Genomic DNA, 27,096 nt, shown 5'->3' with positions numbered 1-27,096 from the left:
TTGTTGAAAAAGGAAAAAGAATAGCTAAATAAGTACAGAATGAGATAAGCTGATACAAGACTCCAAGTGCTTACACTCATCTCCAAATCCCTAATTCTTCTAATTGCAGTAACAATCACCACAGCTGCATGGCGAAACAGATTAATATTGTAGCATGAGTATTAAAACTGGGTACGTTGTGTACATCACATGTCGACTGAGCAAGAAAGATAAAACCAATATGAAAAGATAAAATCTAGAAATAGACAGAGTTCAAAGCGGATATGAAAGAAAGCATAAGAGCATATAGAAAGTAAATCTATGTACACCTAAGCTAAACCTAACTGACCCCTATAAGCCTAGAACATACACTTTTCCACATGTTTAAATGAAAATAAAATAGAGTTTCTGAGCCCGCCATGTATAAAAAGTAACTAAGTCTACAAAAGAGAATGGCACCACAAATCCAAAACCAAGAAATAAAATTCAGGCTCCCAACCCAAGTAACCACAATATCTAGTAATCCAATCAACTTCCAGCCGAGCTAGCAAAACTGATAATCAATCTAGATCTCCCATCCAGCTAGTCCACTCCTAGCCCAACTAGCAAGACTGACATGGGGCATGTTGACTCCACAAAGGGATTCAAAATATCAAAACCACCCATCTAGACAGACCACTTCAAAGCCATCCAAGTAGAAAGAGTGTCTCGAGTGGTGTTGACTCCCAAAAAGATGTCGAATATAAGATCAATCAATACTATGCCACCATGGATTAACGTTCCCTCACTAGGAATCACAGGAAGTATCCAGCTTGAATAACCCTAATCCCAAGTCGCCCGAGAAAGAACGAAACCTATAGTAACACATCGGAGGTCAAAACGGATATGAAAGAAATCATACGAGCATATCAAAAATTAATATAACTACATCTAGGCTAAACCTAACTGAACCCCTATAAAGCTAGAATGTGCACTCGTGCACATGTTAAAATGAAACTCAAACGGACCTCGTAAACCCGACATGTATAAAGAGTAATTAAGTCTACAAGAGAGAAAGGGACCACAAATCCAAACCCAAGAAACAAAAGTCAGGCTCCCAACCCAAGTAACCATAATATCTAGTAATCCAGTCAACTTCCAGCCCAACTAGAAAGAGTGATAATTAATCTAGGCCGCCCAGCCAGCTAGTCCACTCCCAAGAAGGTTGATTCCATACTTGTAGAAGGAGATGCAAACTAGTTCTCCTTTTTACGACCACAGACCATAGGTTAAGGGACGATCAACTATTTTTTGTTCTAATTAATGGCGGGAACATAATTTAATTTTCATAACAAGTTATCCTCATTAAAACAAAAAAATGTCAACAAAAAACAAGAGAAACAAACTAGGAATAGAAGACTTTAAGACTAATTGGTCCGAAGGAAATAATTGCACTTGTTGGAAAAGCTAAGAAATGCTTAATTAAATTTGAGGTATTAGTAGAACAACTATTTCAATCCTTATGCTCTGGTACTATAACAAGCTTCTCAGAATTTATTGCATTCTCAAGTAAGAACTACAAGAATTGATTGAGCTTTATTGCATCAAAACTACGCGTACGACTACAAAATGGCATAACATTGACATTCTTCAAATTTTGTATGGAAACTTTGAATATGTACATGTCTTCCAACAAATCAATGTCTTCCCCTTTAAAAAAAAGCATGGTACTACAATAGAGAACAAGGAAAAATCGGGTTAGGTGGTAAGTTTAATAACTATAGTAATGAAATTGAAATCTTTGACGCTGTAAGGGATCAATATATATTTGACATAAAGATACTGTGAATTGAAAACATACTGACATATCAGGAAATATCATTATGTTTTCCAAATTACGAGTCGACCTTAAGAAGTTGTCTAGGGGAAGGAAAGTTTTGAAATACAAGAACATATTGTCAACCATCTGCATTCCAGCAACAGTAAGAAGATGTCTTTCTCTTCCAACATCAAACTAGAAATCACCTGAATAGAAGAATAAGGCAGAATAAAGTTAAGAACATTGATTTACAGGCCTTACAAACTAAACCAACAGTGATTTCCCATTCTTGTAACACCTTATTGCTTAGACAAATAAAAGGAACTAATATTTAACCTCACGTACTAAATTAAAACTATATGAGTTAATTAAAGGGAAGTGAATCAATAGATAATTAATTAGGTTAATTTAAAAAATCGTGACCCCCATTGTACAATCAAGTTGATAGGTAGAAAACAAGAGTTTAATTCACAATCAATACAAAAAGACTGAATACATTTGGGACTGATAATTGGCCTTGGTAAACCAGGATGACAATATTAGCTCATTAGCACAAGGAACGCTTGCCAAAAGATCTTTCTCTATGTCTTTATTCGTTTCATCTAACTCATCACAGTAGAGATCAAGATTTGTCTTGTTCAAAAATGAGAAGTCCCACAACTTAATTTTCATATGATTAAAACCCAAGAAATCATTAAATGTTCAACATATGGAGAAACAATTTCAAAGCAACATGTATCATCTTTGAGTGAATACAGATCCCTGTCTAGATGATCGTGATGAATCAATTGCAGACATTATTAATCAAGACATTGCACAAATTCATTTCCTTAACGGATAATGTACTGCCTCTCCTTAGTTGTTCTACTATTAAAAAGTTTAGTTTAAACTTTATGTTCAAACGTGATGATGGTGTTTCTTATATTCCCGCAATTGACAAGTGGATTGAATTTGTTATGAATAAGAAACTGGAGGATTTACGCCTAAATATATGTTATAGGATTGCTTATCCGACTGGGCATCATGACCAACCCTATGGCTTGCCAGAAGTTATCTGTAGTAGTTCATCGATTATAAAACTCAACTGCATTAATTGTAGAACATTAGAAGAATGCCTACTAAATTAGACATCTCTGAAGAGTTTAACGTTGGAAAGTTTGTTAATTCGGGATGAACACGTTAAACAAATAACGTCAAATTGCCCTTAATTGGAATCTTTGAATCTATATAGATTTTTTGGTTTTAATCTATGGATTTTGTAAGAACGATTAAAACCATAAAATCCAATTAGATTTAATGATTCCAACTGAGGATAATTTGACATTATTTGTTTAATGTATTCATCCTGGATAAACAAACTTTTCAGCGTTAAATTCTTCAGAGATGATTAATTTAGTACGCAATCTTCTCAAATTGTGCAATTATTACATTTAAGTTTTATAATCTATGAACTACTACAGAACTTCTGGCCAGCTATAGGGTTGGTCATGCACAGTCGGATAAACAATTCTATAACGTATATTAAGGCCTAAATCCTCCACTTTCTTATTCACTAAAAATTCAAGCCACTTGTCAATTATGGGAAAATATGACAGACCATCATCATATCTGAACACAAAGTTTAGACTGAACATTTTAATGGCTATGCAGAGGTAGTACATTATCTGTGAAGGAAATGAATTTGTGCACTGCTGAGCTATCTAAATGACCATACTCCTCAGTGTCATAAACAATGTTGTTGATAGAAGTCCAGAAGTATTGCCAATCTTTAGAGAGAGAAGATGTTCTAAATGTGTTTGTTATGGACAATAAGAGCATAAGGTATCTTACTAATTCTATCAATTTCTTCACATTTTGTCTCAACTCTCGGTTTTTCTTGAGGTAAATTTTGGATAAGAAGACTTTCTTAGGTGCCAGAGAATTTGTCTTGGTTGCTTATGTTGTTCAAATCGTATTACTATTGCTACCTGTAATTACAACGTCAGCTAACCACTCAATGGCAAATAAGTACACTAGAATTTGTTTGTGAAGAATAAGAAGAATGTCAGAAATTTTGTTGTTAAAAAATAAGAGGAAACACATATATTTATAAACAACAAACAATAGCGTAAACACGTGCTTATTGTTCTTTATTGGAAAAGTCACAACCCCTTGGAAAACCCACAATCCTTCAGAATACTCACAACCTTTCCCAAAAGTCACTATCTTTCAGAAAAGTCACAACTCTACATTTTCCTTTCAGACCTTTTAAAACATAAAAAGTCATGATACTTTTCTTTTCTTGAGAAACAACACAGGGCTAAGAAGGGGTGGAAATTATCATACATCAATACCGAGAGTAAGTTTACCTGTAACTATAATTGCTATAGACAATTTGTGTTTCTTTTTTGTTGTTGATTCTTTCTTTAATGTCCAACTAACAAAGTTATATTACATGACACCCTTTTTTAAGGTGAGGAATTGAATGATCTCACCAAAAAAAGTTAAAATTTAGTAGTCAATGCTACTAAGATTATGCCATGTAATACTATATAATTACACTTTGCTGCGATTTTAAACCATTAAAAAGAGCAATAAGACATTTAAACTTAAAGTTTACAAGTCCTGTATTTAGTAAACAAAATTATTCATCAAAATTCTAACACAAAATTTAAGAAATGAAATTAGCATAAAGGATACATACAAAATGTAGACTTTGGTTGCCCTTTCAAAATCTTGATTGTTTTGTTTTGATGTTGTTGAATGTATGTATATTTTCATGAAAGGGCTAATGTCACACTATTTATATAGTGGCCATGGAGTTGACCATTTAATTTTTTTATACTTTTGGTCAGATCATAGAAAGAATATATATAAATTAATTAATTAATGAGATCTAAACATTCAAGATAATTATGTCATTAATGGTGCTTAGTTGATTATTTATCCTAAATAGGTTTCTGATGTCATGCTAAATCATCATTGATCTAATAATTTACTTCTTACACATTTGAAAAAGATATAGTCCCTTTGTTTCAATTTTTCACACCTATTTTCCCTTTTAATCCATTTAAAATTATTATTTTCCTTTTTATAATTTTTAATTATATTTGAATCCATTAAAGATAAAGAGAGACGTGACAAACTCACATGCATCATCATGACGACAACGTTATGTTAAATGAGATGTTATTCACGTCTCCACATTGCATTTTTATTTGAGAGGAGTAGCAATTAGTAGGAATTGATTTCCATTACGCAAATAATTTCTATTGATTTTGCTTAATGATTATATAATTGAAATTTTACAACATTCCATTAAAAAAGAACCATGGTCAAGATAACGAGTTCTCTAACTAATCTCTATATATGTTGATAGATACTCAAGAAATTGAGTTCTCAGAGGAGAAATAAGTTAATGATGACATGACAATATTCTTAGTAAAGTTTTGACAAAGACAAAGTGAACCAGGTTCACAAGCTTGTACCAGAAAAAAGATAAAAGAGCAGGAAAGAAGAAATAACGCGTCGAAGACAAATACACCTAATAAAGGCAAATTAGTGAAGAAGACTCCTATTACGAAAAGGAAAAAAGTTTTTGGAAAACAATTACTTTCTTTGTAGGATCAATTAGGGTTAAATCCGCCCTTATAAAAGGATCTTTGATAAAGAGAAAAACTTCTTTTGAAATTCATAAATTGAGAGAATTTACTGGCGAAAGCAGTGCAACGCTAAAGAGTATACGACAGATGAAAGAAGAACTACAACTAGGTTTTTCTTTCAAGAGGCTTAGTTTGGATTGTTTCATCTTGGAATTATTGTTTTGAGATAATTGTACTAAGAGTGAAAGAGAATTTGGGAGGTTTTGTAACAAAAAGTGAGTTTGGCTTCTTGGAGAGTAGAGTATATGATTATAGTTAATTGTTGAACAATTAGAGTGAGCTATTTAGGTGATTTACTAGAGTTAGTCTTTTTTATTGTAGAGTTGTATTCTAAAGTTGCTCTTTGAAGTTAGGGAAGTTTGGTTTAAAATGCTACGAGGGTAGATCGTTTATTTTACTCCCTTGAGTAAGGAGGTGTTCCACGATAAAATCTCTATTTTATTGTATTGCATTTTTCTCTGAAAATTCAAAAAGAACCCAGTTCTTTTTAGATGGTCAAAGTTTCTTTAATTTTTCAAACAAATCCCCGTATTTGAAAATTGTTACCATCCTGAAAACGTGTACAAACAGGACAAGCCTTGTATGGATTAAAACAATCCCCAAGAGCATGGTGTAATCACCTATCAACCTGATTACTTGCACATATGTATTCAAGAGGCAAGATTGACAATACACTGTTCTTCGAAATCGGGGCTCTAATATGTTCATAGTTCGAGTGTATCTAGACGACATTATATTTGAGGAAAATATTCAAAAGATCGGACTGACTTTGCATAATTTATAAGCAACGAATTTTAAATGAGCATGATGGGAGAGCTCAACTTCTTCTTGGGTCTTCAAATCAAACAGTCCTCATCTAGCAGTTCAACTCATCAGTAGAAGTACATAAAAGCTTTACTAAAGAAGTTCAACATGAATGAATCAAACAATAATAACACTCCAATTACAACAACAACGAAGCTTGATAAAGATGAATCTGATCATGGTACATGACACAAAGTATATAGGAATGATCGGATCTCTATTGTACGTAATGGCTAACAGACCTAACATTGTATTTAGTGTTGGAATCTGTGCATGCTTCCAATCATGTCCAAAGAAATCCCATCTGAAGTCTATCAAAAGGATTTTGTCATATCTCAAACGAATGTTGAGCCTGGCTCTCTGCTATCCTACAAATGATTCATTTGATCTGGCCAGATTAACATTTGTTTACTACGCAGTCTACTTAGTAGGTAGAAAAAGAACATCTAAAATGGCTCACTTCTTAGGGCCATGCTTAGTATTATGAGGAACTAGGAAACAGAATTCAATCACCTTGTCTATGGTTGAAGCATAATACGTTGTAGTTGCCTCGTGTTATACCCAACTTCTCTGAATCAAGCAACAACTTCAAGATTTAGGCATCATTGTAGACCTTTTTTCATTGCCGCCTTTGGGCTCACGACTAAGCTACTCAATAATGTGGCCGTGATCAACAACATCGAGAAATAAATGACCCATAGAAACTATAGACTATGTCTCCATCCGCTGAAGCCATAACCCAGAAAGAAAGCATTAAACTCTTTTCTTGTTAGTAGGTAGAATCATAGTAGTATGGTCGAACAACTTGTGGAACCTCGCGTCATACTTTGACGCACTCATGGGCGCACTGCTCTAACCTTTTAGACTGATCTTGAGGCGATCATTAAAGTTGCGAGGGATGAGGCAAGCTAAAAAAAACCTCAGAAAACTTGGTCCAAGTGAAAAGAGGAGACCTAACTAAACAAGTCTAAACGAAGGTATGCCAGGACTTAATAACTGACCCATCTAACAGATACGTCTTGAATTCAGCTCCTCTCGACTCCACTAGACCTAAAATATGATGTCGCTAATGGCAAGTTGTAAGAAACTTATGGGTGTCCCCACCCACACCCTTAAAAAATCTTCGAGGTTAGAGTATGAGAAACACTCTAAGCATCTTGTTCTTTAAAGGTATAGCTTCAATCACATTCACAGGTTGGGCACCTCTAGGTGATACTTGATCCTAATGTGCCTCAGTTGTAGGTTGATCATGTGGTGCTAGTGCAACTGCAGCTCGAGCCTGCTTCTTGCCCCAAGATCAATCAGAAGTTGTACAATGGTTGCCTGAAGGTACGGTGCCATAAAGGGTCCAGGTGACGGCTGAGATGGCCTCGACCCCGCTAATTGAAATGGAACTTAAACTACTAGGGGATCAGATGATGGCTCCACACCTCTCTCTCTTCAGGGCTAGTGCTGCACTACTGGTCGACAGTAGAGGTCGACCCCTTCATCGATCTGTCGTATTGCGTGTTTAAGCCATCCTATGAAAAGAATGAAGCAAGTGAGATTTCAAGAAACCAACTACACACACACTGCACGAAAGCGATACAAAAGAGGATAAATTCGTAAAGACACCCTATAGCCTCCTAAAGATAGGATACATATGTCTCCACACCGATCTAGAAATCTCTAATCTGTATTAGCTCTGTACAAGTGAGACAGCCAAATCTAGGGCTCTAATACTAGCTTTTCATGACCGGATTCCTCGGGTGATAAGAGCATATACTATAACCCTCAAGTAGGGAAACTAATGTGTAACCTAGAATAGCAAACAATGAGTATAAGAGTACAACTAAATAGAAATCAAACTAAACCACCAAACAAAACTAAAGCGGGAGAAAAAATGTAATAATATACACAAGGTCCCTCCCATAACCTAGAAATCAAAAGTACAGAGTGAACAAAAACAAAGCTTGTTCAAAAAGAAGAAATACTAGCTAAATAAGTACAGAATGAGATAAGATGATGCAAGACTTGAAGTTCTCACACTAATCGCCAAATCCCTAATTCTTCTAAATGCACAAACAATCACCGCATATGCGTGACAAAACAAATTATGATTGTAGCATCAGTATGGAAACTAGGTACTTGGTAGACATCACGTGTCGACTGAGCAAGAAAGGTAAAAACAATATGAAAAGATAGAATTTAGAAATAGAGAGAGGTCAAAGCGGATATGAAAGAAAGCATACAAGCATACCGAAAAAAAATCTAAGTACACCTAAGCTAAACCTAACTTACCCCTACAAGCACAGAGCATACACTCATGCACATGTTTAAATGAAAATCAAATAGACCCTGTAAGCCCGATAGGTATAAAGAATAACTAAATCTATAAGAGAGAAAGGCACCACAAATACTAACCCAACAAACAAAATCCAAGATCCCAACCAAAGTAACCACAATATCTACTAATCCAGTCAACTTCCATCCCAGCTAGCAAGAGTGATAATCAATCTAGGTCACCGAGCCAGCTAGTCCATTCCCAGTCCAACTAGCAAGACTGACATGGGGGCGTGTCGACTCAAAAAAAAGGGTCTCAAAATATCAAAGCCGCCCATCTAGACAGACCACTTAAAATTGATCCACCTAGAAATAGTGTCTTGAGTTGTGTTGACTCCCACATGGATGTCGAATATCAGATCAATCAATAATAAACCACCGTGAATCAACGTCCCCTCACAAGGAATCACAAAAAGTATCTATCCTGAATAACCCTAATCCCAAGTCGGTTGAGAAAGAACGAATACTATGGTAACATATCGGAGGTGAAAACAGATATGAATGAAAGCAGACGAGCATATTGAAAGTTAATCTAAGTACATCTAGACTTAACTTAACTGGACCCTTATAAGCTTAGAATGTATAGTCATGAAGATGTTTAAATGAAACTGAAATAGACCCCCGTAAGCCTGACAGGTATAAAGAGTAACTAAGTCTACGAGAGACAAAGGCACCACAAATCCAAACCCAAGAAACAAAAGTCAGGCTCCCAACCCAAGTAACCACAATATCTAGTAATCTTGTCAACTTCTAGCCCAACTAGCAAGAGTGATAATCAATGTAGGCTGCCCAGCTAGCTAGTCCACTCCCAAAAAATTTGATTTCATCCTTGTAGAGGGAGATGAAAACTAGCTCTCCTTTTTACGAGCACAAACCATAGGTAAAGGGATGATCAACTGTTTTTTGTTCTAATTGATGGCTGGAACAAAACAATTAATTTTCATAACAAGTTATCCTTATTAAAACAATAGAAAATGACAACAAAAATAAAATAAACAAACTAGGAATAGAAAACATTATGACTACTTGGTCCAAAAGAAAATAATTGCACTTGTTGGAAAAGCTAACAAATCATTCATTAGATTTGGGGTATTAGTAGAACAACAGTTGTAGGCCTTATGCTCTAGTACATTAACAAATTTATCGGGCTTTATTGCATGCTCAAGTAAGAACTTCAAGAATTGATGGAGCTTTATTGCGTCAAAACTACGTGTAAGACTACAAAATGGCATAACCTTGATGTAACACCGCGTAACTAGAAAGAACTAGAATTAGAAAGAGTCATTTTTGGAAAGAATGAACATCTGGAAAATTGGTTAAATTATGTTAAGTTTCAGTTTTGGGTCAACTTCAAACGACCATAACTCGTAACTCTGGACGAGTTAGGTGTGAAACCGGATACCGTAGGAAATATCTTTGAATTATCCTTCCAACAACACCAAGTTTGTGCGATTTTGAGTTCTTATGAGGGAGATAGGTCTTTTGAAGTTGGGTTGTCAAGTTAGGCAAAGTCAAAACCGGATTTTGGTCTTTTTCTTACCCCAATTAATTATTTTCATTTTTGGTAATTAATTTGGGGTCTAAACTGATTGGATTCAGTTTACGCTTTTGAAAACCAAGTTAGGGTTTTGAGAGAAGAGAAAAGAAGAGGAGAAAAAGTAAGGAATCTCCAAGTTCTTGAAGTTTTGCTTGAGGATTTCGCCAAGGGTTGATCCCTAAGAGGAATGTGAGTTCACATAGCATTGGGTTCGTTCACCCACACACCAAACATGTTTATTTTAGTATGATTTTCTTCCTAAAAGATTGAGTCTTTGATGTTCTTGAGTTATATTCTTGAATTGCTTTCGTTCTTCAATTTGGGATGAGATTGAGGAATTCTTGAGAGTTTAAGGTCAATTTTAAAGTTGTCTTTCATTAGATTCTTGTGTACATCTGATGGGTATCTGAATCTAAAGTGAATTTGAGAAAAAGAACCAAGTTTAGGCGAATTTGGGTTAGAAAATGAAGAAGGAACAAGTCAAGCAAATCTGGTTGCCGCGGACCTGTTTGTCAGGATTGGAAAAATCATCCTCGCGTCGAAGAGAGGTCACTCACCATTTTTCCTCAAAAGTTATTTCGCGAACAAATAATTAAATGCATCTCCGCGTCGCGGATTTGCTTCCAGACAATGATTTATTTATCTTTTCTCATGTTTAAATATCTAAAAACACTCCTAAACATCATGAGATCTTTCCATTCACAAATCAAATTCCTTGAATCCATCATTCAATTCAAGGAAAGTTAAGAGTCAAGTCAAGAGAAGCTAAGAGTCAAGTCAAGAGAAGTTCATAGAGTTTTTCAAAAGTCTTTTACAAACGTTTTAACTTTGTTTTAAGACTTAAGTTCAACTTGAGTAAAGAGTAAAGAGGAAATATTGAAGTTCATTTCTTCAAAAGTACATGGGCACTATGTATTCCCTAAGGGTTTAAAATGTTTTCACATTTAAACAAGAAAATGAAACGTTGATTTCCAATGTGCCTTTGAGATAGTTTTCAGTAAGAGCAAATGTTTTCGCATTTAAATAAGAAAGGAAACTGAGCTTTCCAAAGGCACTTTGAGCTAGTTTTCAGTTAAAGAGTAAGCGCTTTCATGAATAAGCAAGAGCGGAAACTTTGATTTTCAAGATATCCTTTGAGCTAAGTTTTGAGCAATTATCTCAAATCACAGAAAGAAGTATGTTCTTAAAACATAAGAGCTACTATCATATTTTGGGAATAGTATTGAGCACTGATATGGGGGAGAGTTCAGACAACTTACAGCCCCCATAAACCATGTAGCCACCATGGGTAGAAAAGCGTCATACTTTTTAGATGATTCCTTAGTGCTTTTTAGCATAGACTAGTGGATCCACTTAGTAGTTCAGGTTCTATACTCATGGCAGGGTATAGGACGGCCCTGGCAGCGTGAGACAAAATATTGTATCATCATGATAGCTCTTAAGTGATAGTTGACGGTTAGAGAAACTTCCATAGCAGTATTTTGTATTTTTATATACATCAGAAATATTGTATCTTTGCATACATACAGAGTTATTATTGTACTTTTAATTACATAGAGTTGAAAACCATGTTTTAAAACTTTTCTTTATACTACACTTATTTATACTACTTTATATTGAAATAAGTTCAGTTCAGTTGAGACCAGGTTTGTTTCTTCAGTTCCTTTCAAGCTTATGTCTTGTTTTAGAATTTACCTCGCATACTCGTACATTAAATATACTGATGCCATTTGGCATGCATCTTCTTATGATGCAGTAACAGGTAACCTGAATCAGTATCCGCAAATCGTTGATTCTAGTTGAGCTCCAGAGTTGTTGGTGAGCCTCCTTGCTTCCGAAAGATCCCCCTTTTTATTACTTTATCATTTTAGTTCATTAGGATGTCGTGGGTCTTCTCCTGACATCCATCTAAGTTGTTTAGAGGCTTTGTAGATAGACAATTAGTTAGTTCATTTGCCATTATCTTGCTATTGGCTTATGTTCAGATTTGAGTTGCCACTTTGGCTAAGTTAAATGTTTATTTTTAAAACATTATGAGTTCAGTTTTTGACACTCGAGTTATTTAGCATTTGAATTCTTTTCTTAATGCTTTAAGTCTTCCGCTGAGTAAGTAAGGCAGGCCAAGGGTTCGCTTGGGGCCAGCAATGGTTCTCGAGTCTCAGTCCTGCCAGGGTGTAGGCTCGGGGCATGACAAAATTGGTATCAGATCACAAATTTCAAAATTCCTAGGGAGTCTATAAATCTGTGTTTATAGAGTCCTAGTTATCTGTGTGAAGTACGCCACATCTATAATTAGGAGGCTGTAACATTTGGGTAATTCCTTCACTTCTTTCATACTCATTTAGTGCGATAGAGTTCATCTCTATACAGTTTCTTTCTAACTCGTGCTTGCACATAGCCGATCGTGAGTTGGACTATTTTTTAGAGTGCTTTCATGGAGTGTTTCTTTTCTCCGTGAGCTAAGAGAAGCAAATAGATTGTTGCTGACATGAGAAGTAGGAAGAGTTTATTCCTTTTTGGGTTATCTCGCCTATCAAGATAGGAAGGCAAGACATCTATGTTGATAGGTGACATAGGCATAGTATGGCTGATGATACATGTGCAACAATTTGAGGAGGACAAGCTAAGGAATAGAGAAGAGTTTAAGAATAAGAGGGCTAAGGCATCAGGGAATGAATCCAGGCACCAAAAGAGTAATGTGAACCGGTCTTCTTTCCAACATAAGTAGAAAGGACATGCTACATCATCTCTAGTACACCTGCACCAAAGAACAAGAGTGTGTACATTAATCAGAATTACAGAGTTAAACCTGCTTATTCTCAGGGTAGTATGGCACAAGGAGGTAGTGACCCTCCTGCATGTGCTATGTGTGGTAGGAACCACTCAGCGATGTTGTCGTGCTGGCTCCACAGGTTGTTTCAAGTGTGGACAAGAGAGTTACTTCATGAAAGAGTTCCCTAAGAACTGCCAAGGTAATAGGAATCAGGGCAATAGAGCCCAATCTTCATGAGTTGCTCCACCATTATAGCTGCATCTAGAAGAGCTAATTCAGGGGTAGGCTGAGGAGAAAGCCATTTGTATGTTATCACTAGTGGCCAAGAGCAAGGGGATTCGCCAGATGTTGTCACTAGTATGATCTAAGTCATTAAATTTAATGTTTATGTTTTGCTAGATCCAGGAGCGAATTTATACTTTGTAACTCCGTATGTAGCGATGAATTTTAATATTCTTCCTAAGCAACTTAGTGAACCCTTCAGTATTTTTACACCTATTGGTGAGTCTATTCTAGCAGAAAGTGTCTATCGTGATTGTGCTGATTCTGTCAATCACAGGAACACCATTGCTGATTTAGTTGAGTTAGAAATGATAGATTTTGATGTCATTCTTGGTATGGACTTACTTCATGCATGTTATGCCTCAATTGATTGTAGAACTCGAGTTGTCAAGTTCCAGATTCCTAATGAGCCAATTATATAGTGGAAAAGCAGTTCAGCAGTGCCTAAGGGTCATTTTATTTGGTACCTTAACACAAGAAAGTTAGTTTCCAAGAGATGTGTCTATCACTTATTCCGAGTTAATGACTCTAGTGTTGAGATACCTATCATTCAGTCAGTTTTAGTAGTAAAAGAGTTTCCAAAATTCTTTCTAGATGATCTTTCCGGAGTCCCTCCTGAGAGAGAAATAGACTTCGAAACAGTCATTCTTCCAGATACTCGTCCTATATCTACTATGTCATATAGAATGGCACCAGCATAGTTAAAACAGTTGAAGTAGTAGTTGAAAGATCTCCTAGAGAAGGGTTTTATTCGACCAATTGTCTCACCTTGGGGATCTCCGGTCTTGTTTGTGAGAAAGAAGGACAGTTCCTTAGGATGTGTATAGATTACCGTCCGTTGAACAAAGTTACCATCAAGAATAAGTATCATCTTCCAAGAATTGATGATCTATTTGATCAACCTCAGGGTGTCACTTGTTTCTCTCAGATAGACCTCAGATTTGGCTACCATCAGTTAAGAGTAAGGGAATGTGATATTCCAAAGATAGCTTTCAGGACCCGTTGTGGTCATTATGAGTTTCTGGTCATGTCGTTCGATTTAACCAATGCACCTGCAGCTTTCATTGTCACGCCCCGAGCTACCCCCGAGACACGGACACGGGACCTAAGACCACAAGTGATCCCAAGCTAACCCTGTTGGCATGATCATGTGCATACCTAAAGATAATAAACTGATGCGAAAGCTAATTCATAAATAAATCTGAAAAGTTGGGGAATACCTATATACTATAACTGAGATATATCAAATCTGATAGTTTAATACAAAAGAAATATCAAATTCAAAATACTAAGCTGAATCTAACTATGTCTGAAATAAGCCTCTAAACTGACTAGAAATGTTGGGACATGCCCCAACTAGATCTAGCAAAACTGAAACTAAAGACTAAAAGCGATAAAGATAAACATGTCACTAGTCCTTGAAAAATGAGGACTCACCACTGATGCTGCTGAACTGAAGATCGAGAACCGATCTAAGCGTGATCTGGATAATGAGAACCTGAACCTACATCACGAGAAGATGTAGCGCACGTATGCGTCAGTACTTGAAAGGTACTGAGCAGGCAGGATAGAGTAAAGCTGAAAGAACATATAACTGAATAAAGCAATAAAGCAATGAAATAATCTGAACATGATATAGATACTGAATACTGAGCTAATTGAATGCAATGACCAATTTATAACATGCTGACTAAATACTGAATGAACTGTAAATGTGGTCAATGTAATAGAGTCTGACTGAACTGTGGGAGCTACTAATAACCGACATAAAACCACATGAGCTAAATGTGGAGTCCGATGTATACGCCCCATCGAGAGGACCCAATATACCCGGCCAAAGGTATAGAGGCATGACTGGCATGATCACTAAATTAATGTTGCCCACATAGGGGACTTACACCTACGTGGCTCGTAGTTCTGGGAATATATGGGTACGCTGAAACCCTAGTCCAACTCGGTATTATGCTACTCCCAATAGATTAGTGGTTAACACATTATGACTGAGTTTCTGTAAATACTGGATAGCTCGAAACTGAACATGCAAACTGAGAATGCAACAATTAATCTGATAATGATGCATTCATAAACTGAGGCATGTAAAACTGAATACTGAAATATCTGACCTAGCATGTGTAATTCAAGAACTAAAGAAATTCATAGCTAGGGTTCTGAAATTCATGCGATAAACTGAGCAATAACATGATAATATGATTTGGAACATTTAAATAACTAATTCATGATGATCTGCTATAATTCTAGAAACCCTAGGTCTGTTCATAATCATGGAATCAAGAATCTGACTGAATTCTAGGGACCTAATGGGAGAAAGGAACCCACTAGTGAAATCCCACATACCTGGTGACGAATTCCACGGAGAAATCTTTTGATTTTGGGGCTGGAACTGAAGGAACCTCGCTGCGTTCTTGAACTAGGGTTCTTGACCTTTTTCTCCACTCTTGCTTCTAATTTTTCTAAGTTTTGATTAATGAATTTGACTTAGGTAGGTTCTAGTTATGTTTCTAGGCTTAAAATAATTAAAACCTCATGATTTAGGGTCTAAACGACGTATCTTAGGGGTTAAACGAAATAGGAAAAGACCAAAAGACCCCTGAATTAACTGTTGTCGGAGTGACTGACGGAATGGACCTACGGTCCGTCGATTGGGTCCGTAGGTCGAGTCTGCCCAACAGGGCTTCACTAAAATGGGCATAACTTTTTACTCGGAGGTCAGAATTTAGCAAACTCGGTGGCGTTGGAAAGATAATTCAATTATTTATCTAACTATAGGTCACGGTACGCATAATTCATTTTGTGGTAAGAGTTATGACCATCTGAAGTTGACCCATCAATATTTTTTATCTAACTAGCTGCTAACCTCCGCTACGGTGAGACCTACGGACCGTGGGTCGAATGACGGTCCATGCTGGTCGACCATAGTTTGTGTCAGAGGCTGGTAAGGGAAGTCTCGATCCACGGACACAGACCACGGATCGTGGTCTGATCTACGGACTGTGAGTCTGTCTGTGAGTCGGGACTTAGCCAAATTTTCTGACTGAGTTCTGGGGAAGTTTTCTGTCACGAACCATGGACCGTGAGTCCATCTACGGTCTGTGGATGGTGTCCGTGAGTGCCACCTGTAACACCAAAAATCTGAAATCTTTATTTTCGGATATGGGGTGTTACATTCATGGACCTTATTAATAGAGTATTCAAGCCTTATTTATACATGTTTGTTATCGTGTTTATTGATGACATACTAATCTATTCGAGGAATAAGGAAGATCATGCTAGCCATCTCAGAATAGTTCTCCAAACTCTAAAGGATAGAGAGTTGGATGCCAAGTTCTCTAAGTGTGAGTTTTAGCTTGAGTCTATGGCATTCTTAGGCACCATGGTTTCCGGTGATGGAAATAGAGTTGATACTCAGAAAATAAGGACAGTGCAGAATTGGCCTAGACCCACATCTCCAACTGATATTAGGAGTTTCTTGGGGTTGCCTGGATATTATAGAAGGTCCGTAGAGGTGTTCTCATCTATTCCATCCCATTTGACCAAGAAAACTCAGAAAACATATAAGTTTCAATGGTCTGAAACTTGTGAGAAAAGATTTTATGAAATGAAAAAGAGGTTGACTACTGCCTAGTATTGACCTTACCAGAAGGGATGCTAGACTTTGTTGTGTATGATGATGCGTCTAGAGTTGGATTGGGTTGTGCGTTAATGCAGAATGGCAAAGTTATAGATTATGCCTCCAGACAGTTGAAAGTTCACGCATAGAATTACCCAACACATAATCTAGAGTTGGCTGCCATAATATTTGCTTTGAAAACATGGCGTCATTATCTTTATGGTGTTCATGTGGATGTGTTCACCAATCATAAGAGGTGGCTAGAATCTCAAAGATTTTTACATGAGTATTCTATATCACCCAAGTAAGGCTATTGTTGTTGATGATGCCTTGAGTAGGTTATCTATGGGTAGTACCACCCATGTTGAGGATAAACAGAGAGAGTTAGCAAAAGATGTGCCAAACTGGCACGATTAGGATTCCTTTTAATAGATTACATAGAAGGAGTAGTAGTGGTGATGAATGTGGTTGAATCATCTTTAGTGTCTAAAGTTAAAGAGAAACAAGACTATGACCCAATTTTGCATGAATTGAAGGCAAATGGTCAAAAGCAAAAAGTAATGACTTATGAACAAGGGGGAGATGGTGTATTGAAGTATCAAGGTAGATTGTGTGACTGATTTCAAGGGTAATTGGGATTATCACTTACCTCTTATTGAGTTTGCCTACAACAATAGTTATCATGCTAGCACCCAAATGGCTCCATATGAGGCTCTTTATAGGAGAAGATGCAGATTTCCTATTGGATTGTTTGAAGTTGGTGAAACTGAGTTGATAGGACCAGACTTAGTTCATCAATCTATGGAGAAAGTGAAAGTTGTTCAAGAAAATTTGAAAACAGCGCAGAGTCGTCAGAAATCCTACACTGATGTTAGAAGAAGAGGATTAGTGTTCGAAGTAGATGATTGGGTCTACTTGAAAGTTTCACCCATGAAGGGTATTATGAGATTTGGTAAGAAGGGGAAGCTTAATCCCAGTATATTGGTCCTTACAGAATATCGAAAAGGATTGGCAATGTAGCTTATGAGTTGGAGCTACCACAAGAATTAGCACCAGTCCATCCAGTGTTCCACGTCTCCATGTTGAAAAAGTGTATAGGCGATCCTTCATTGATCATACCAACTGAAGATATTGGAATCAAGGATTGCTTATCTTATGAGGAGATTCCTATTCAGATTCTAGAGCGCCAAGTTCACAAGTTGAGAACAAAAGAGGTAGCATCAGTCAAAGTTCTTTGGAGAAATCAGTTTGTAGAGGAAGCTACTTGGGAAGATGAGGAGGATATGAAGAAGAGATACCTACATCTCTTCGAATCCATAGAAGTTCAAAATTAAGGTACTAATCCTTTTCTTGGCATTTTATTTAGAAGTCGGCATGTTATAATTGCATTGTGCTTGTTGGGTGTTTGAACTGCATGCTTGATGTTACGGCCTTAGACTACTAAGAGTAAGGTCATTCGAGGATGAATGTTCTCAAGGGGGAGATATTGTAATACCTCGTAACTAGAAAGAACTAGAATTAGAAAGAATCAGTTTTGGAAAGAATGAAAATCTGGAAAATTGGTTAAATTATTTTAAGTTTGAGTTTTGGGTCAACTTCAAACGACCATAACTCCTAGCTGAAGATGAGTTAGTTGTTCTACAATATACCGTATGAAAGATTTTTGAATTATATTTCCAACGCTGCCAAGTTTGCACGATTTTGTGTTTTTATGACAGAGCTATGTCCATTTGAAGTTGGGCTATCTAGTTAAGGAAAGTCAAAACCGGATTTTCAAAGGGTAGTTTGGTCTTTTCCTTACCCAAATTAATTAATTTCATTTTTGGTAATTAATTTGGGGTCTAAACTGATTGGATTCAGTTTACGCTTTTGAAAAACAAGTTAGGGTTTTGAGAAAAGAGAAAAGAAGAAGAGAAAGAAGAGAAGAGGCAAGGAATCGCCAAGTTCTTGAAGTTTTACTTGAGGAATCCCTACGAGGTATGACAGTTCACATAGCATTGGGTTCGTTCACCCACGCGCCAAACATGTTTATTCTAGTATGATTTTCTTCCTAAAAGATTGAGACTTTGATGTTCTTGAGTTATCTTCTTGAATTGCTTTTGTTCTTGAATTTGGGATGAGATTGAGTTCTTGAGAGTTTAAGATGATTTTAGAGTTGTGTTTGATTAGATTCTTGTGTACATATGATGGGTATCTGAATCTAAAGAGAATTTGACAAAAAGAATCGAGTTTAGGCGAATTGAAGTTAGAAAATGAAGAAGGAACATGTCACACCCCGAGCCAACACCCCGGATGTGGCCGGCACTCGACAACCACTGCTGGACCCAAGTGAACCCTTGGTCTGGCTTACTTACGCAGCGGAAGAATTTAAGCATCAAGAAAAGAACTCAAATGCAAGATAACTCAAGTGTCCCAAACTAAACTCATATTGTTTTAGAAATAAATATTTAACTTAGCCAAAGTGGCAACTCAAATCTGAACATAAGCCAATTACAAGATAATGACAAAAGAACTAACTGACTGTATATCTATGAAACCTCTAAACAACTCAGATGGATATCGAGACAAGACCCACGACATGCTAATGAACTAAAATACTAAAAGCAATAAAAGGGATCTTCCGAAAAGCAAGGAGGCGCACCACCGACTCTGAGTGCTCAACTGCATCAACGATGCGCTGGATGATGATCCTTGTTACCTGCTTTTGCATCATAAAATGATGCAGGACAATTGACATCAGTATATAGATTGTACGAGTATGCGAGTTGGAATGCTAAACAAGACATAAACTTGAAAGGAACTGAAGAACTTACCTGGCTCAACTCAACTCAACATAACTGAATTTATTTCAATATAAAGCACTGTAAATATATGCAGTATAAAGAAAGGATTTAAAACATGGTTTTCAACTCTATGTATTTAGAAATACAATAATAACTCTATATGTATGCAAATATACAATATGAACTCTGTTTGTATATGAAAATACAACTATATCTGATGTATATAAAAATACAAATACTGTTGTGGGAGTTTCTCTAACCGACAACCACCACTATGAGCCTAAGTAATGATACATCATCTTGTCCACGCTGCCAGAACTTTCCTATACTTTGTCGTCATATAGGACACCTTAACTAAGTGGATCCACTAGTCTATGCTAAAAAGCAACTTAAGAAGTCATCTAAAAAGTATGATCCTTTACTACCCATGATGGCTACATGGTTTATGGAGACTTGAGTTAATATGAACTCGCATCCCCATATCGGTGCTCAATACTATTCCCAAAATATACTTAGCTCATATGTTTTTAAAACAAACTTGTTTCTTTGGATTGAGATAATTACTCAAAACTTAGCTTAGCTCTCTTGGAATCTGTGTTCACTTTCTTGCTCAAATGCGAAAACATTTTAAACTCTTAGGAATACTTAGTTCCCTTATAGCTTTTTGAGAAATGAACTCAACTCTTTACACCTTGGTTAACTCGAAAATTAAGTCTTAAAACAAAGTTAAAACGTTTGTAAAATACTTTTGAAAACATTATAAGGTTCTCTTAACTTGACTCTTAACTTTCATTGAATTGAATTATGGATTCAAGGATTGTGATTTGTGATAGGAGCGATCTCATGATGTTTAGGAATGTTTTTAGTTAGCTAAACATGAGAAAAGATCAAGAAATCACTGTCTGCAAACAAGTCCGCAATGCGGAGTTGCATTTAATTACTTGATCGTGAAATTTAATTTTGAAACAGAGGAGTCAGCGTACTAATCGCGACGCGGAGCTGATTTTTGTTCACTGGGGGAGCAAGACGCGGACTTGCGTGCCAAAACCTGCTCGACTTTTTTCTTCTTCATTTTCCAATCCCAATTCACCTAAACTCGACTATTTTTCTCAAATTCTTTTAGATTCAGTTACCCAACATATGTACCCAAGAACCTAACTCAAAACAACTCTAAAACTCAATGTAAAGATCTCAGAAACTTCTCCATTCAGCCGAATTCAAGAACAAAAACAAATTCAAGATATACATATCAATAACATCAAACTTTCAACCTTTTTAGAACTAATTTCGCTGAACTAAACATGTTTGGCACGTGGGTGAATGAACCTAATGCTATGAAAGTCTCACATACCTTGTAGGATCGAATCCTTGGCGAATTCCACAACCAAAAATCACAATAACTTTACGAATCTTGAGTTTCTCTTTTCCTTTCTCCTTGTTTTTCTTCTCTCAATGCCCTAGCTTATTTCTTAATTGTGTAAACTGAACTGACTCAGTTTAAACCCCAAATAATTTACTAAAAACAGATATAATTAATTGGATAAGGAAAAGACTAAATTACCCTTCAAAAATACGAATTACACTTTCCTTATTCGGACAGCCCAACTTCCAATGGGCATATCTCAGTCATACGAAATCGGAATCGCGCAAACTCGGCGGCGTTGGAAAGATTATTACATGATATTTCCTAAGATATCTGGAAACGCAACTAAGTCATCCTAACTAGGATTTATGGACGGTTTAAGTTGACCAAAGACTTAATTTAACATACTTAACAAATTTCCAGATTTTTATATTCTTTCCAAAAATGACTATTTCCAATTTTTTAACTTCTTTCTAGTTCTTTCAATTAGCGAGGTGTTACAATATCTCCCCCTAGGGATGTAACGACCCTAAAAATGAACTAGTGAAACTAGAGCCTCACATGTGAGTTTGGAGTTGAGAACTTGATGAAATGATGAGAAATGACCGTGACGTCCGGAAACTAGTCATTTGAACTAGTGAGTTGTAAGGGTCAACTTTAAATGGTCATATATTTTAGCTCAAAATGAATTAGGTGGACTTTTATCTATCCAATTAAAGGTCTTTGAGTCCTCTTTTCAACGCCACCGAGTTTGCCCAATTTTGACCTTGGAGTAAAAAGTTATGCCCGAAATATTGAAGCACTGTCAGGCTGAAAAAAAAAGGGCGAACTAAGACGGGAAGGGGTAGAATTTTTAAGTTAAGACTTTATGGGTCCTTAGTCCTTTTCCAAAATTGACCCTATGTTATTTTATTCCTTTCCTAGCAACTATAAGACCTTTTTATGACTTAATTCCTTTCATTTAAGCCACTCCTCTTAGAATTAAAAAGAAACCCATCTCCTTTCATATATTTCTCTCTAACTCAAGAAAGAAGAGGAGTTGGAGCTAGGATTGAAGATTTCGAGTGTTTCTTCTTCAATTTTCGTGGGTTTTCAACTTAGAGGTATGGGGATCCTTATCCTTGATTATTCTTTCTTTCAAGGAACCCAATCAAAAGGTTTTCAAGGTTTTTCAAATACACACAAAAACCTATTTCGATTCTAGCATGGGTTCTTACATAAAAAGGTTTTAAATGATGATTTATATGGTTATTAATGATTATTAATGGTTTTTAGAAAGAAATTCCCATGAACCCATGTCTTCTCAAATTCTCTAAATTTGGCCTAAAGTGGGTGTATTGATTTTGTGTAATTGATGGACGATTATTGTGTAGATTGTTGTGGACTGTTCATATATGTATTTATCTATGTGGAATTGTTAAGAATTGTTAGTGAATTGCAGGATGTGGGATGTTAGCCTTGAATGGACAAAATTGTGAATTGGTCTTCATGTTGATTATTGGCTTATGCTTAGCTTAGCTTGTATAGTTGAATTTTGTTATTATCATTGTCATTGTATTGTTAATTGTTGGAATATGAGGATGATGAACATAGCCATGGAAAGAGGGTAAGTTGATCAAACTTGATAAATATTGTATAATTGGCATGGAATTGAGTATTGTGGCTTATGGCCTTTGAAAAGGGTGGTAAGATGGCTTGATCTCTTAGTATTAATATAATTGTTATTGGTTGGTTTGATCCACCTTTGGTGGAGGAGGTTATTTGTTGTATTATTGTGAATTGAGGCCATGAAGGGCATTATGTGAATGTTATTATATTGTTGTATTATTATACACATATGAGGCTATATGTAAAGTCCTATATGAAGCTATATGTAAAGTTTTATGTGAAGCTATATGTGAAGGTATGATGTGAATGAGTTTTATATGAAGCTATATGTGAAGGTATAATGTGAATGAGTTTTATGTGAAGCTATATGTGAAGGTATGATGTGAATGAGTTTTATGTGAAGCTATATGTGAAGGTATGATGTGAATGAGTTTTATATGAAGCTATATGTGAAGGTATGATGTGAATGAGTTTTATGTGATCTTGTGATGATCCTATGTAAAGTGGATAGCATTGTGAGTTAAAGTATGATTTCTCATGATGTATTTATGAAATGATGTTGGATTATGAAGTATCCTTAAATGAAAATGTTGTGACTTGATTGGTAGACTAAAGTGTCCCTCCTTGTTACTTAAAGTCTTGAATGCATGAATGTGTGAAATGGGCAGAACTAAGAAATGGTGCCCTTTCTATAAATGTTAAAAGAGGAATTCTAGGCCAAGACTTGAATCGGCAAAACTAAGAAATGGTGCCCTTTCATAAGTCTAGCTTTCCTAAGTAAATGTATAACCTTGAAGGATGGGCCTTAGCTAGTATGGTCTATGTCGGTTATGCCTATTCCCATCATCTGGGATGTGCACTCTAGTTATTGGATAGGTTCTACAACCTGTAGGTAGTAGTATGGGATGCTATCTACACATGGCACGAGTAGGCTTTGAAGATACTAAAGTGAGTTCCCTAAGTCTAACGACTATTATGTGAAAGTCCCCTTATGTGCTTGAATGTCTCCAAAATGGTTTCTTAAAGAATGTTGGCCTATTGATGTTATGTTGTAAATGAAATGTCCTTATCTAAGGTAATCTTGGGGAACACTTAAGTGTGCTTGAAGAGGTTGTATGGGCGGTCACTTCTTGTCTCACTCAAGTGTGTCTTAAGATTATATTAGGTAGAGGTCCTATGGTAATGAAATGACATGTGTTCTTTTAAAGTTAAGCATGGGTTGTATATGGACACATGTTGAGTATATGTATGGTTGGCTATGGTCTTATATGTTAATGTTGACTTGTATTATGTCTCTTATACTTATAAAGGAAAGGTTTTATCAAATGATATGAAAGCATTTACTTCCTTGAAAATGTCCTTTTCGGCATGTTTTTGCATGGTCTCCATACTTAGTACTTAATTGTGCTAACCCTTTTCTTTCCCTTTTTGACTAAAGTATAGGGATTTGGAGATGGTGACATGTCATGGCTACTTGATAGGTTTCTAAGTGTTGAAGATGAAGACTTGGTGAGTCCTCATAGATTCGAGGACAATACCCTACATGTCCTTTTTTTTTTGTCTTTTTAGTATTGTTTAAGTTGTGTATGGGATTGGTCCCGAATTTTGTACTCTAAAGTATTAGATGGTTTTGAGACATCATGTATAAAGTCTAGAAAGTCTTCCGCTTGCTATTGTTTCTTTTTTATGAAATGTTTTCTTGGTAAAGAAAGTTTTTAATTCCTTATGGTTTTAGTGTCTATGCGATGAATGAATTGCTAAGAGGCTTGCATTAGACCTCTTCGAGGTCGAGTACGCCGGTTACGACTAGGGGTAATCCCAGGTCGTGACAAGGGAACATTCTTCCTCGAATGAGATTACTCTTACTAGGCTAAGGGTGTAACATCTAATATTTAGCTCAAACACCCAATAAGTAATGCATTTACAACATGCCAACTTATAAATTAAAGGGTACTAAGAATAGAATTAGAACCTTGGTCTGGAACTTCTTCGGATTCGAAGATATTTGGGTATCTCTTCTTCCTATCCTCCTCAGCTTCCCAAGTAGCTTCCCCAATAACTTGGTTCCTCCAAAGGACATTGACTGATGCTACTTCATTTGTTATCAACTTGTGAACTTGGCGATCTAGAATCTGAACAGAAGTCTCCTCATAAGACAAGCTATCCTTGATACCAACATCTTCAGTTGGTATGATAAGTGAAGGATCTTCCATGCACTTCTTCAACATGGAAATGTGAAATATCGGATGAACCGCTGCTAATTCTTGTGATAGCTCTAACTCATAAGCTACCTTTCCAACCCTTTTTTATATTCGGTAAGGACTAATACACCAAGGGATAATTTTCCCCTTCTTATCAAATCTCATAACACCCTTCATGGGTGAAACTTTCAAGTATACCCAATCATCTACTTCAAACTTTAGGACTCTTCTCCTAACATCAGTGTAGGATTTTTGACGACTCTGGGTTGTTTTCAATCTCTCTTGAATAACTTTCACCTTCTTCATAGCTTGATGGACTAAGTCTGGTCCTATCAACCCAGCTTCACCAACTTTAAACCATCCAATGGGTGATCTGCATCTTCTCCCATAAAGAGATTCTATGGAGCCATTTGAATGCTAGCATGGTAACTATTGTTGTAGCCAAACTCAATTAGAGGTAGGTGATTATCCCAAATACCCTTGAAATCAATCACACAATCTACCTTGATACCTAAAAACACCATCTCCCCCTTGTTCAAAAGCTATCACTTTTTGCTTATGAACACTTGCTTTTAATTCAAGCAATATATGATGTTGGTCTTTTTTTTTCTCACTTCTAACACTAATGATAATTCAGCCCCATTCATCACCACTATTCCTCCTTCTGTAAAATCCATTAGTAGAACTCCTAGTCATGCAAGTCTATGCACTTTTTTTCCTAACTCTTTCTTATCTTCCTGAAAATGGGTGGTACTACCCATAGAAAATCTATATCAAGGCATCATCAACAATATTAGCCTTACCTGGGTGATAAAGAATACTCATGTCATAATCCTTGAGTAACTCTAAACACCTTCGTTGTCTGAAATTAAGCACTTTCTGACTAAACACATACTAAAGACTCTTGTGATCAGTGAATACATCAACATGAACACCATACAAATAATGACGCTATATTTTCAAAGCAAATACGACGGAAGCCAACTCTAAGTAATGGGTAGGGTAATTCTTCTCATGAACTTTCAATTGTCTGGAGGCATAAGCTATAATCTTGCCATTCTACAGTAATACGCAACCCAAACCAACTATAGATGCATTACAATACACCACAAAACCTTGAGTACCTTCTGGTAAGGTCAAAACTGGGGCAGTAGTCAACCGCTTTTTCAATTCCTGAAATCTTTTCTCACAAGCTTCAGACCATTGAAACTTCATTGTCTTCTGAGTTAACTTTGTCAAAGGGGATAAAATAGATGAGAACCCCTCTACGAACCATTTATAATAACCAGCCAAACCAAAGAAACTCCCTATATCAGTTGGAGATATGGGTCTAGGCCAATTCTACACTGCCTCAATTTTTTGAGTATCAACTACAATTCCCTCTCCAGACACAACGTGTCCTGAGAATGCCATAGATTTAAGCAAAAACTCACACTTAGAGAACTTGGCATACAACTCTATATCCTTTAGAGTTTGGAGAAGTATTATGAGATGACTAACATGATCTATTTCATTCCTTGAATAGATTATTATGTCATCATTGTAGACGATAACAAATATATCTAAATAAGGTTCGAATACTCTATTCATAAGGTCCATGAAGACCGTAGGTGCATTGGTCAAACCAAAGGACATGACCAAAAACTCATAATGACCATAACGGGTTCTGAAAATTGTCTTTGGAATATCACATTCCGTTACTCTCAACTGATGATAGCCTAATCTGAGGTCTATCTTAGAGAAACAAGTAGCACCCCAAAGGTAGGAAGAGGATACTTATTCTTGATGGTAACCTTGTTCAACTGACGGTAATCTATACACATCCTAAGGGAACCATCTTTGTTTCTCACAAATAAGACCGGAGCTGTCACGCAACGAGCAAGCCCCGAGACGCGGACACGAGAACTAGGACCACAAGTGATCCCAAGCTAACTCTGTTGGCATGATCATGAGCATACTAAAGATAATAAACTGATGCGGAAGCTAAATCATAAATAAAATGAAAAAGATGGGGAATACCCATATACTATAACTGAGATAAATGAAAACTGATGAGTTTAATAGAAAGAAGATATTAACTCAATACTAAGTTGAATCTAACTATGTCTGAAATAAGCCTCTAAACTGACTAGAAATGTTGGGACATGCCCCAACTAGGTCTAGAAAAAACTGAAACTAAAGACTAAAAGCAATAAAGATAAACATGTCACTAATCCTCGAAGAATGAGGAATCACCACTGATGCTGCTGAATTGATGATTGGGAATCGATCTAAGCGTGATGTGGATGCTGAGAACCTGAACCTATATCACGAGAAGATGTAGCGCACTTCTGCATCAGTACTTGAGAGGTACTGAGCATGCAGGATAGAGTAAAGA

At 36.4% G+C, this 27,096-nt stretch overlaps 2 pseudogenes; both read right to left on the bottom strand.

The window, feature by feature from the left end:
- Window positions 1–1,363: 1,363 nt before the first annotated feature.
- Window positions 1,364–27,096, bottom strand: part of LOC125819813 (FBD-associated F-box protein At5g22730-like) — a 28,928-nt pseudogene continuing 3,195 nt past the window's right edge.
- On the bottom strand, window positions 9,355–9,415 carry LOC125819852 (U6atac minor spliceosomal RNA; annotated as a pseudogene).

Source organism: Solanum verrucosum, unplaced genomic scaffold (assembly GCF_900185275.1).
Source record: "Solanum verrucosum unplaced genomic scaffold, falcon-dt-bn FXZP01000239.1, whole genome shotgun sequence".
NCBI lineage: Eukaryota > Viridiplantae > Streptophyta > Magnoliopsida > Solanales > Solanaceae > Solanum > Solanum verrucosum.
This window is presented reverse-complemented; position numbering and strand designations above follow the sequence as displayed.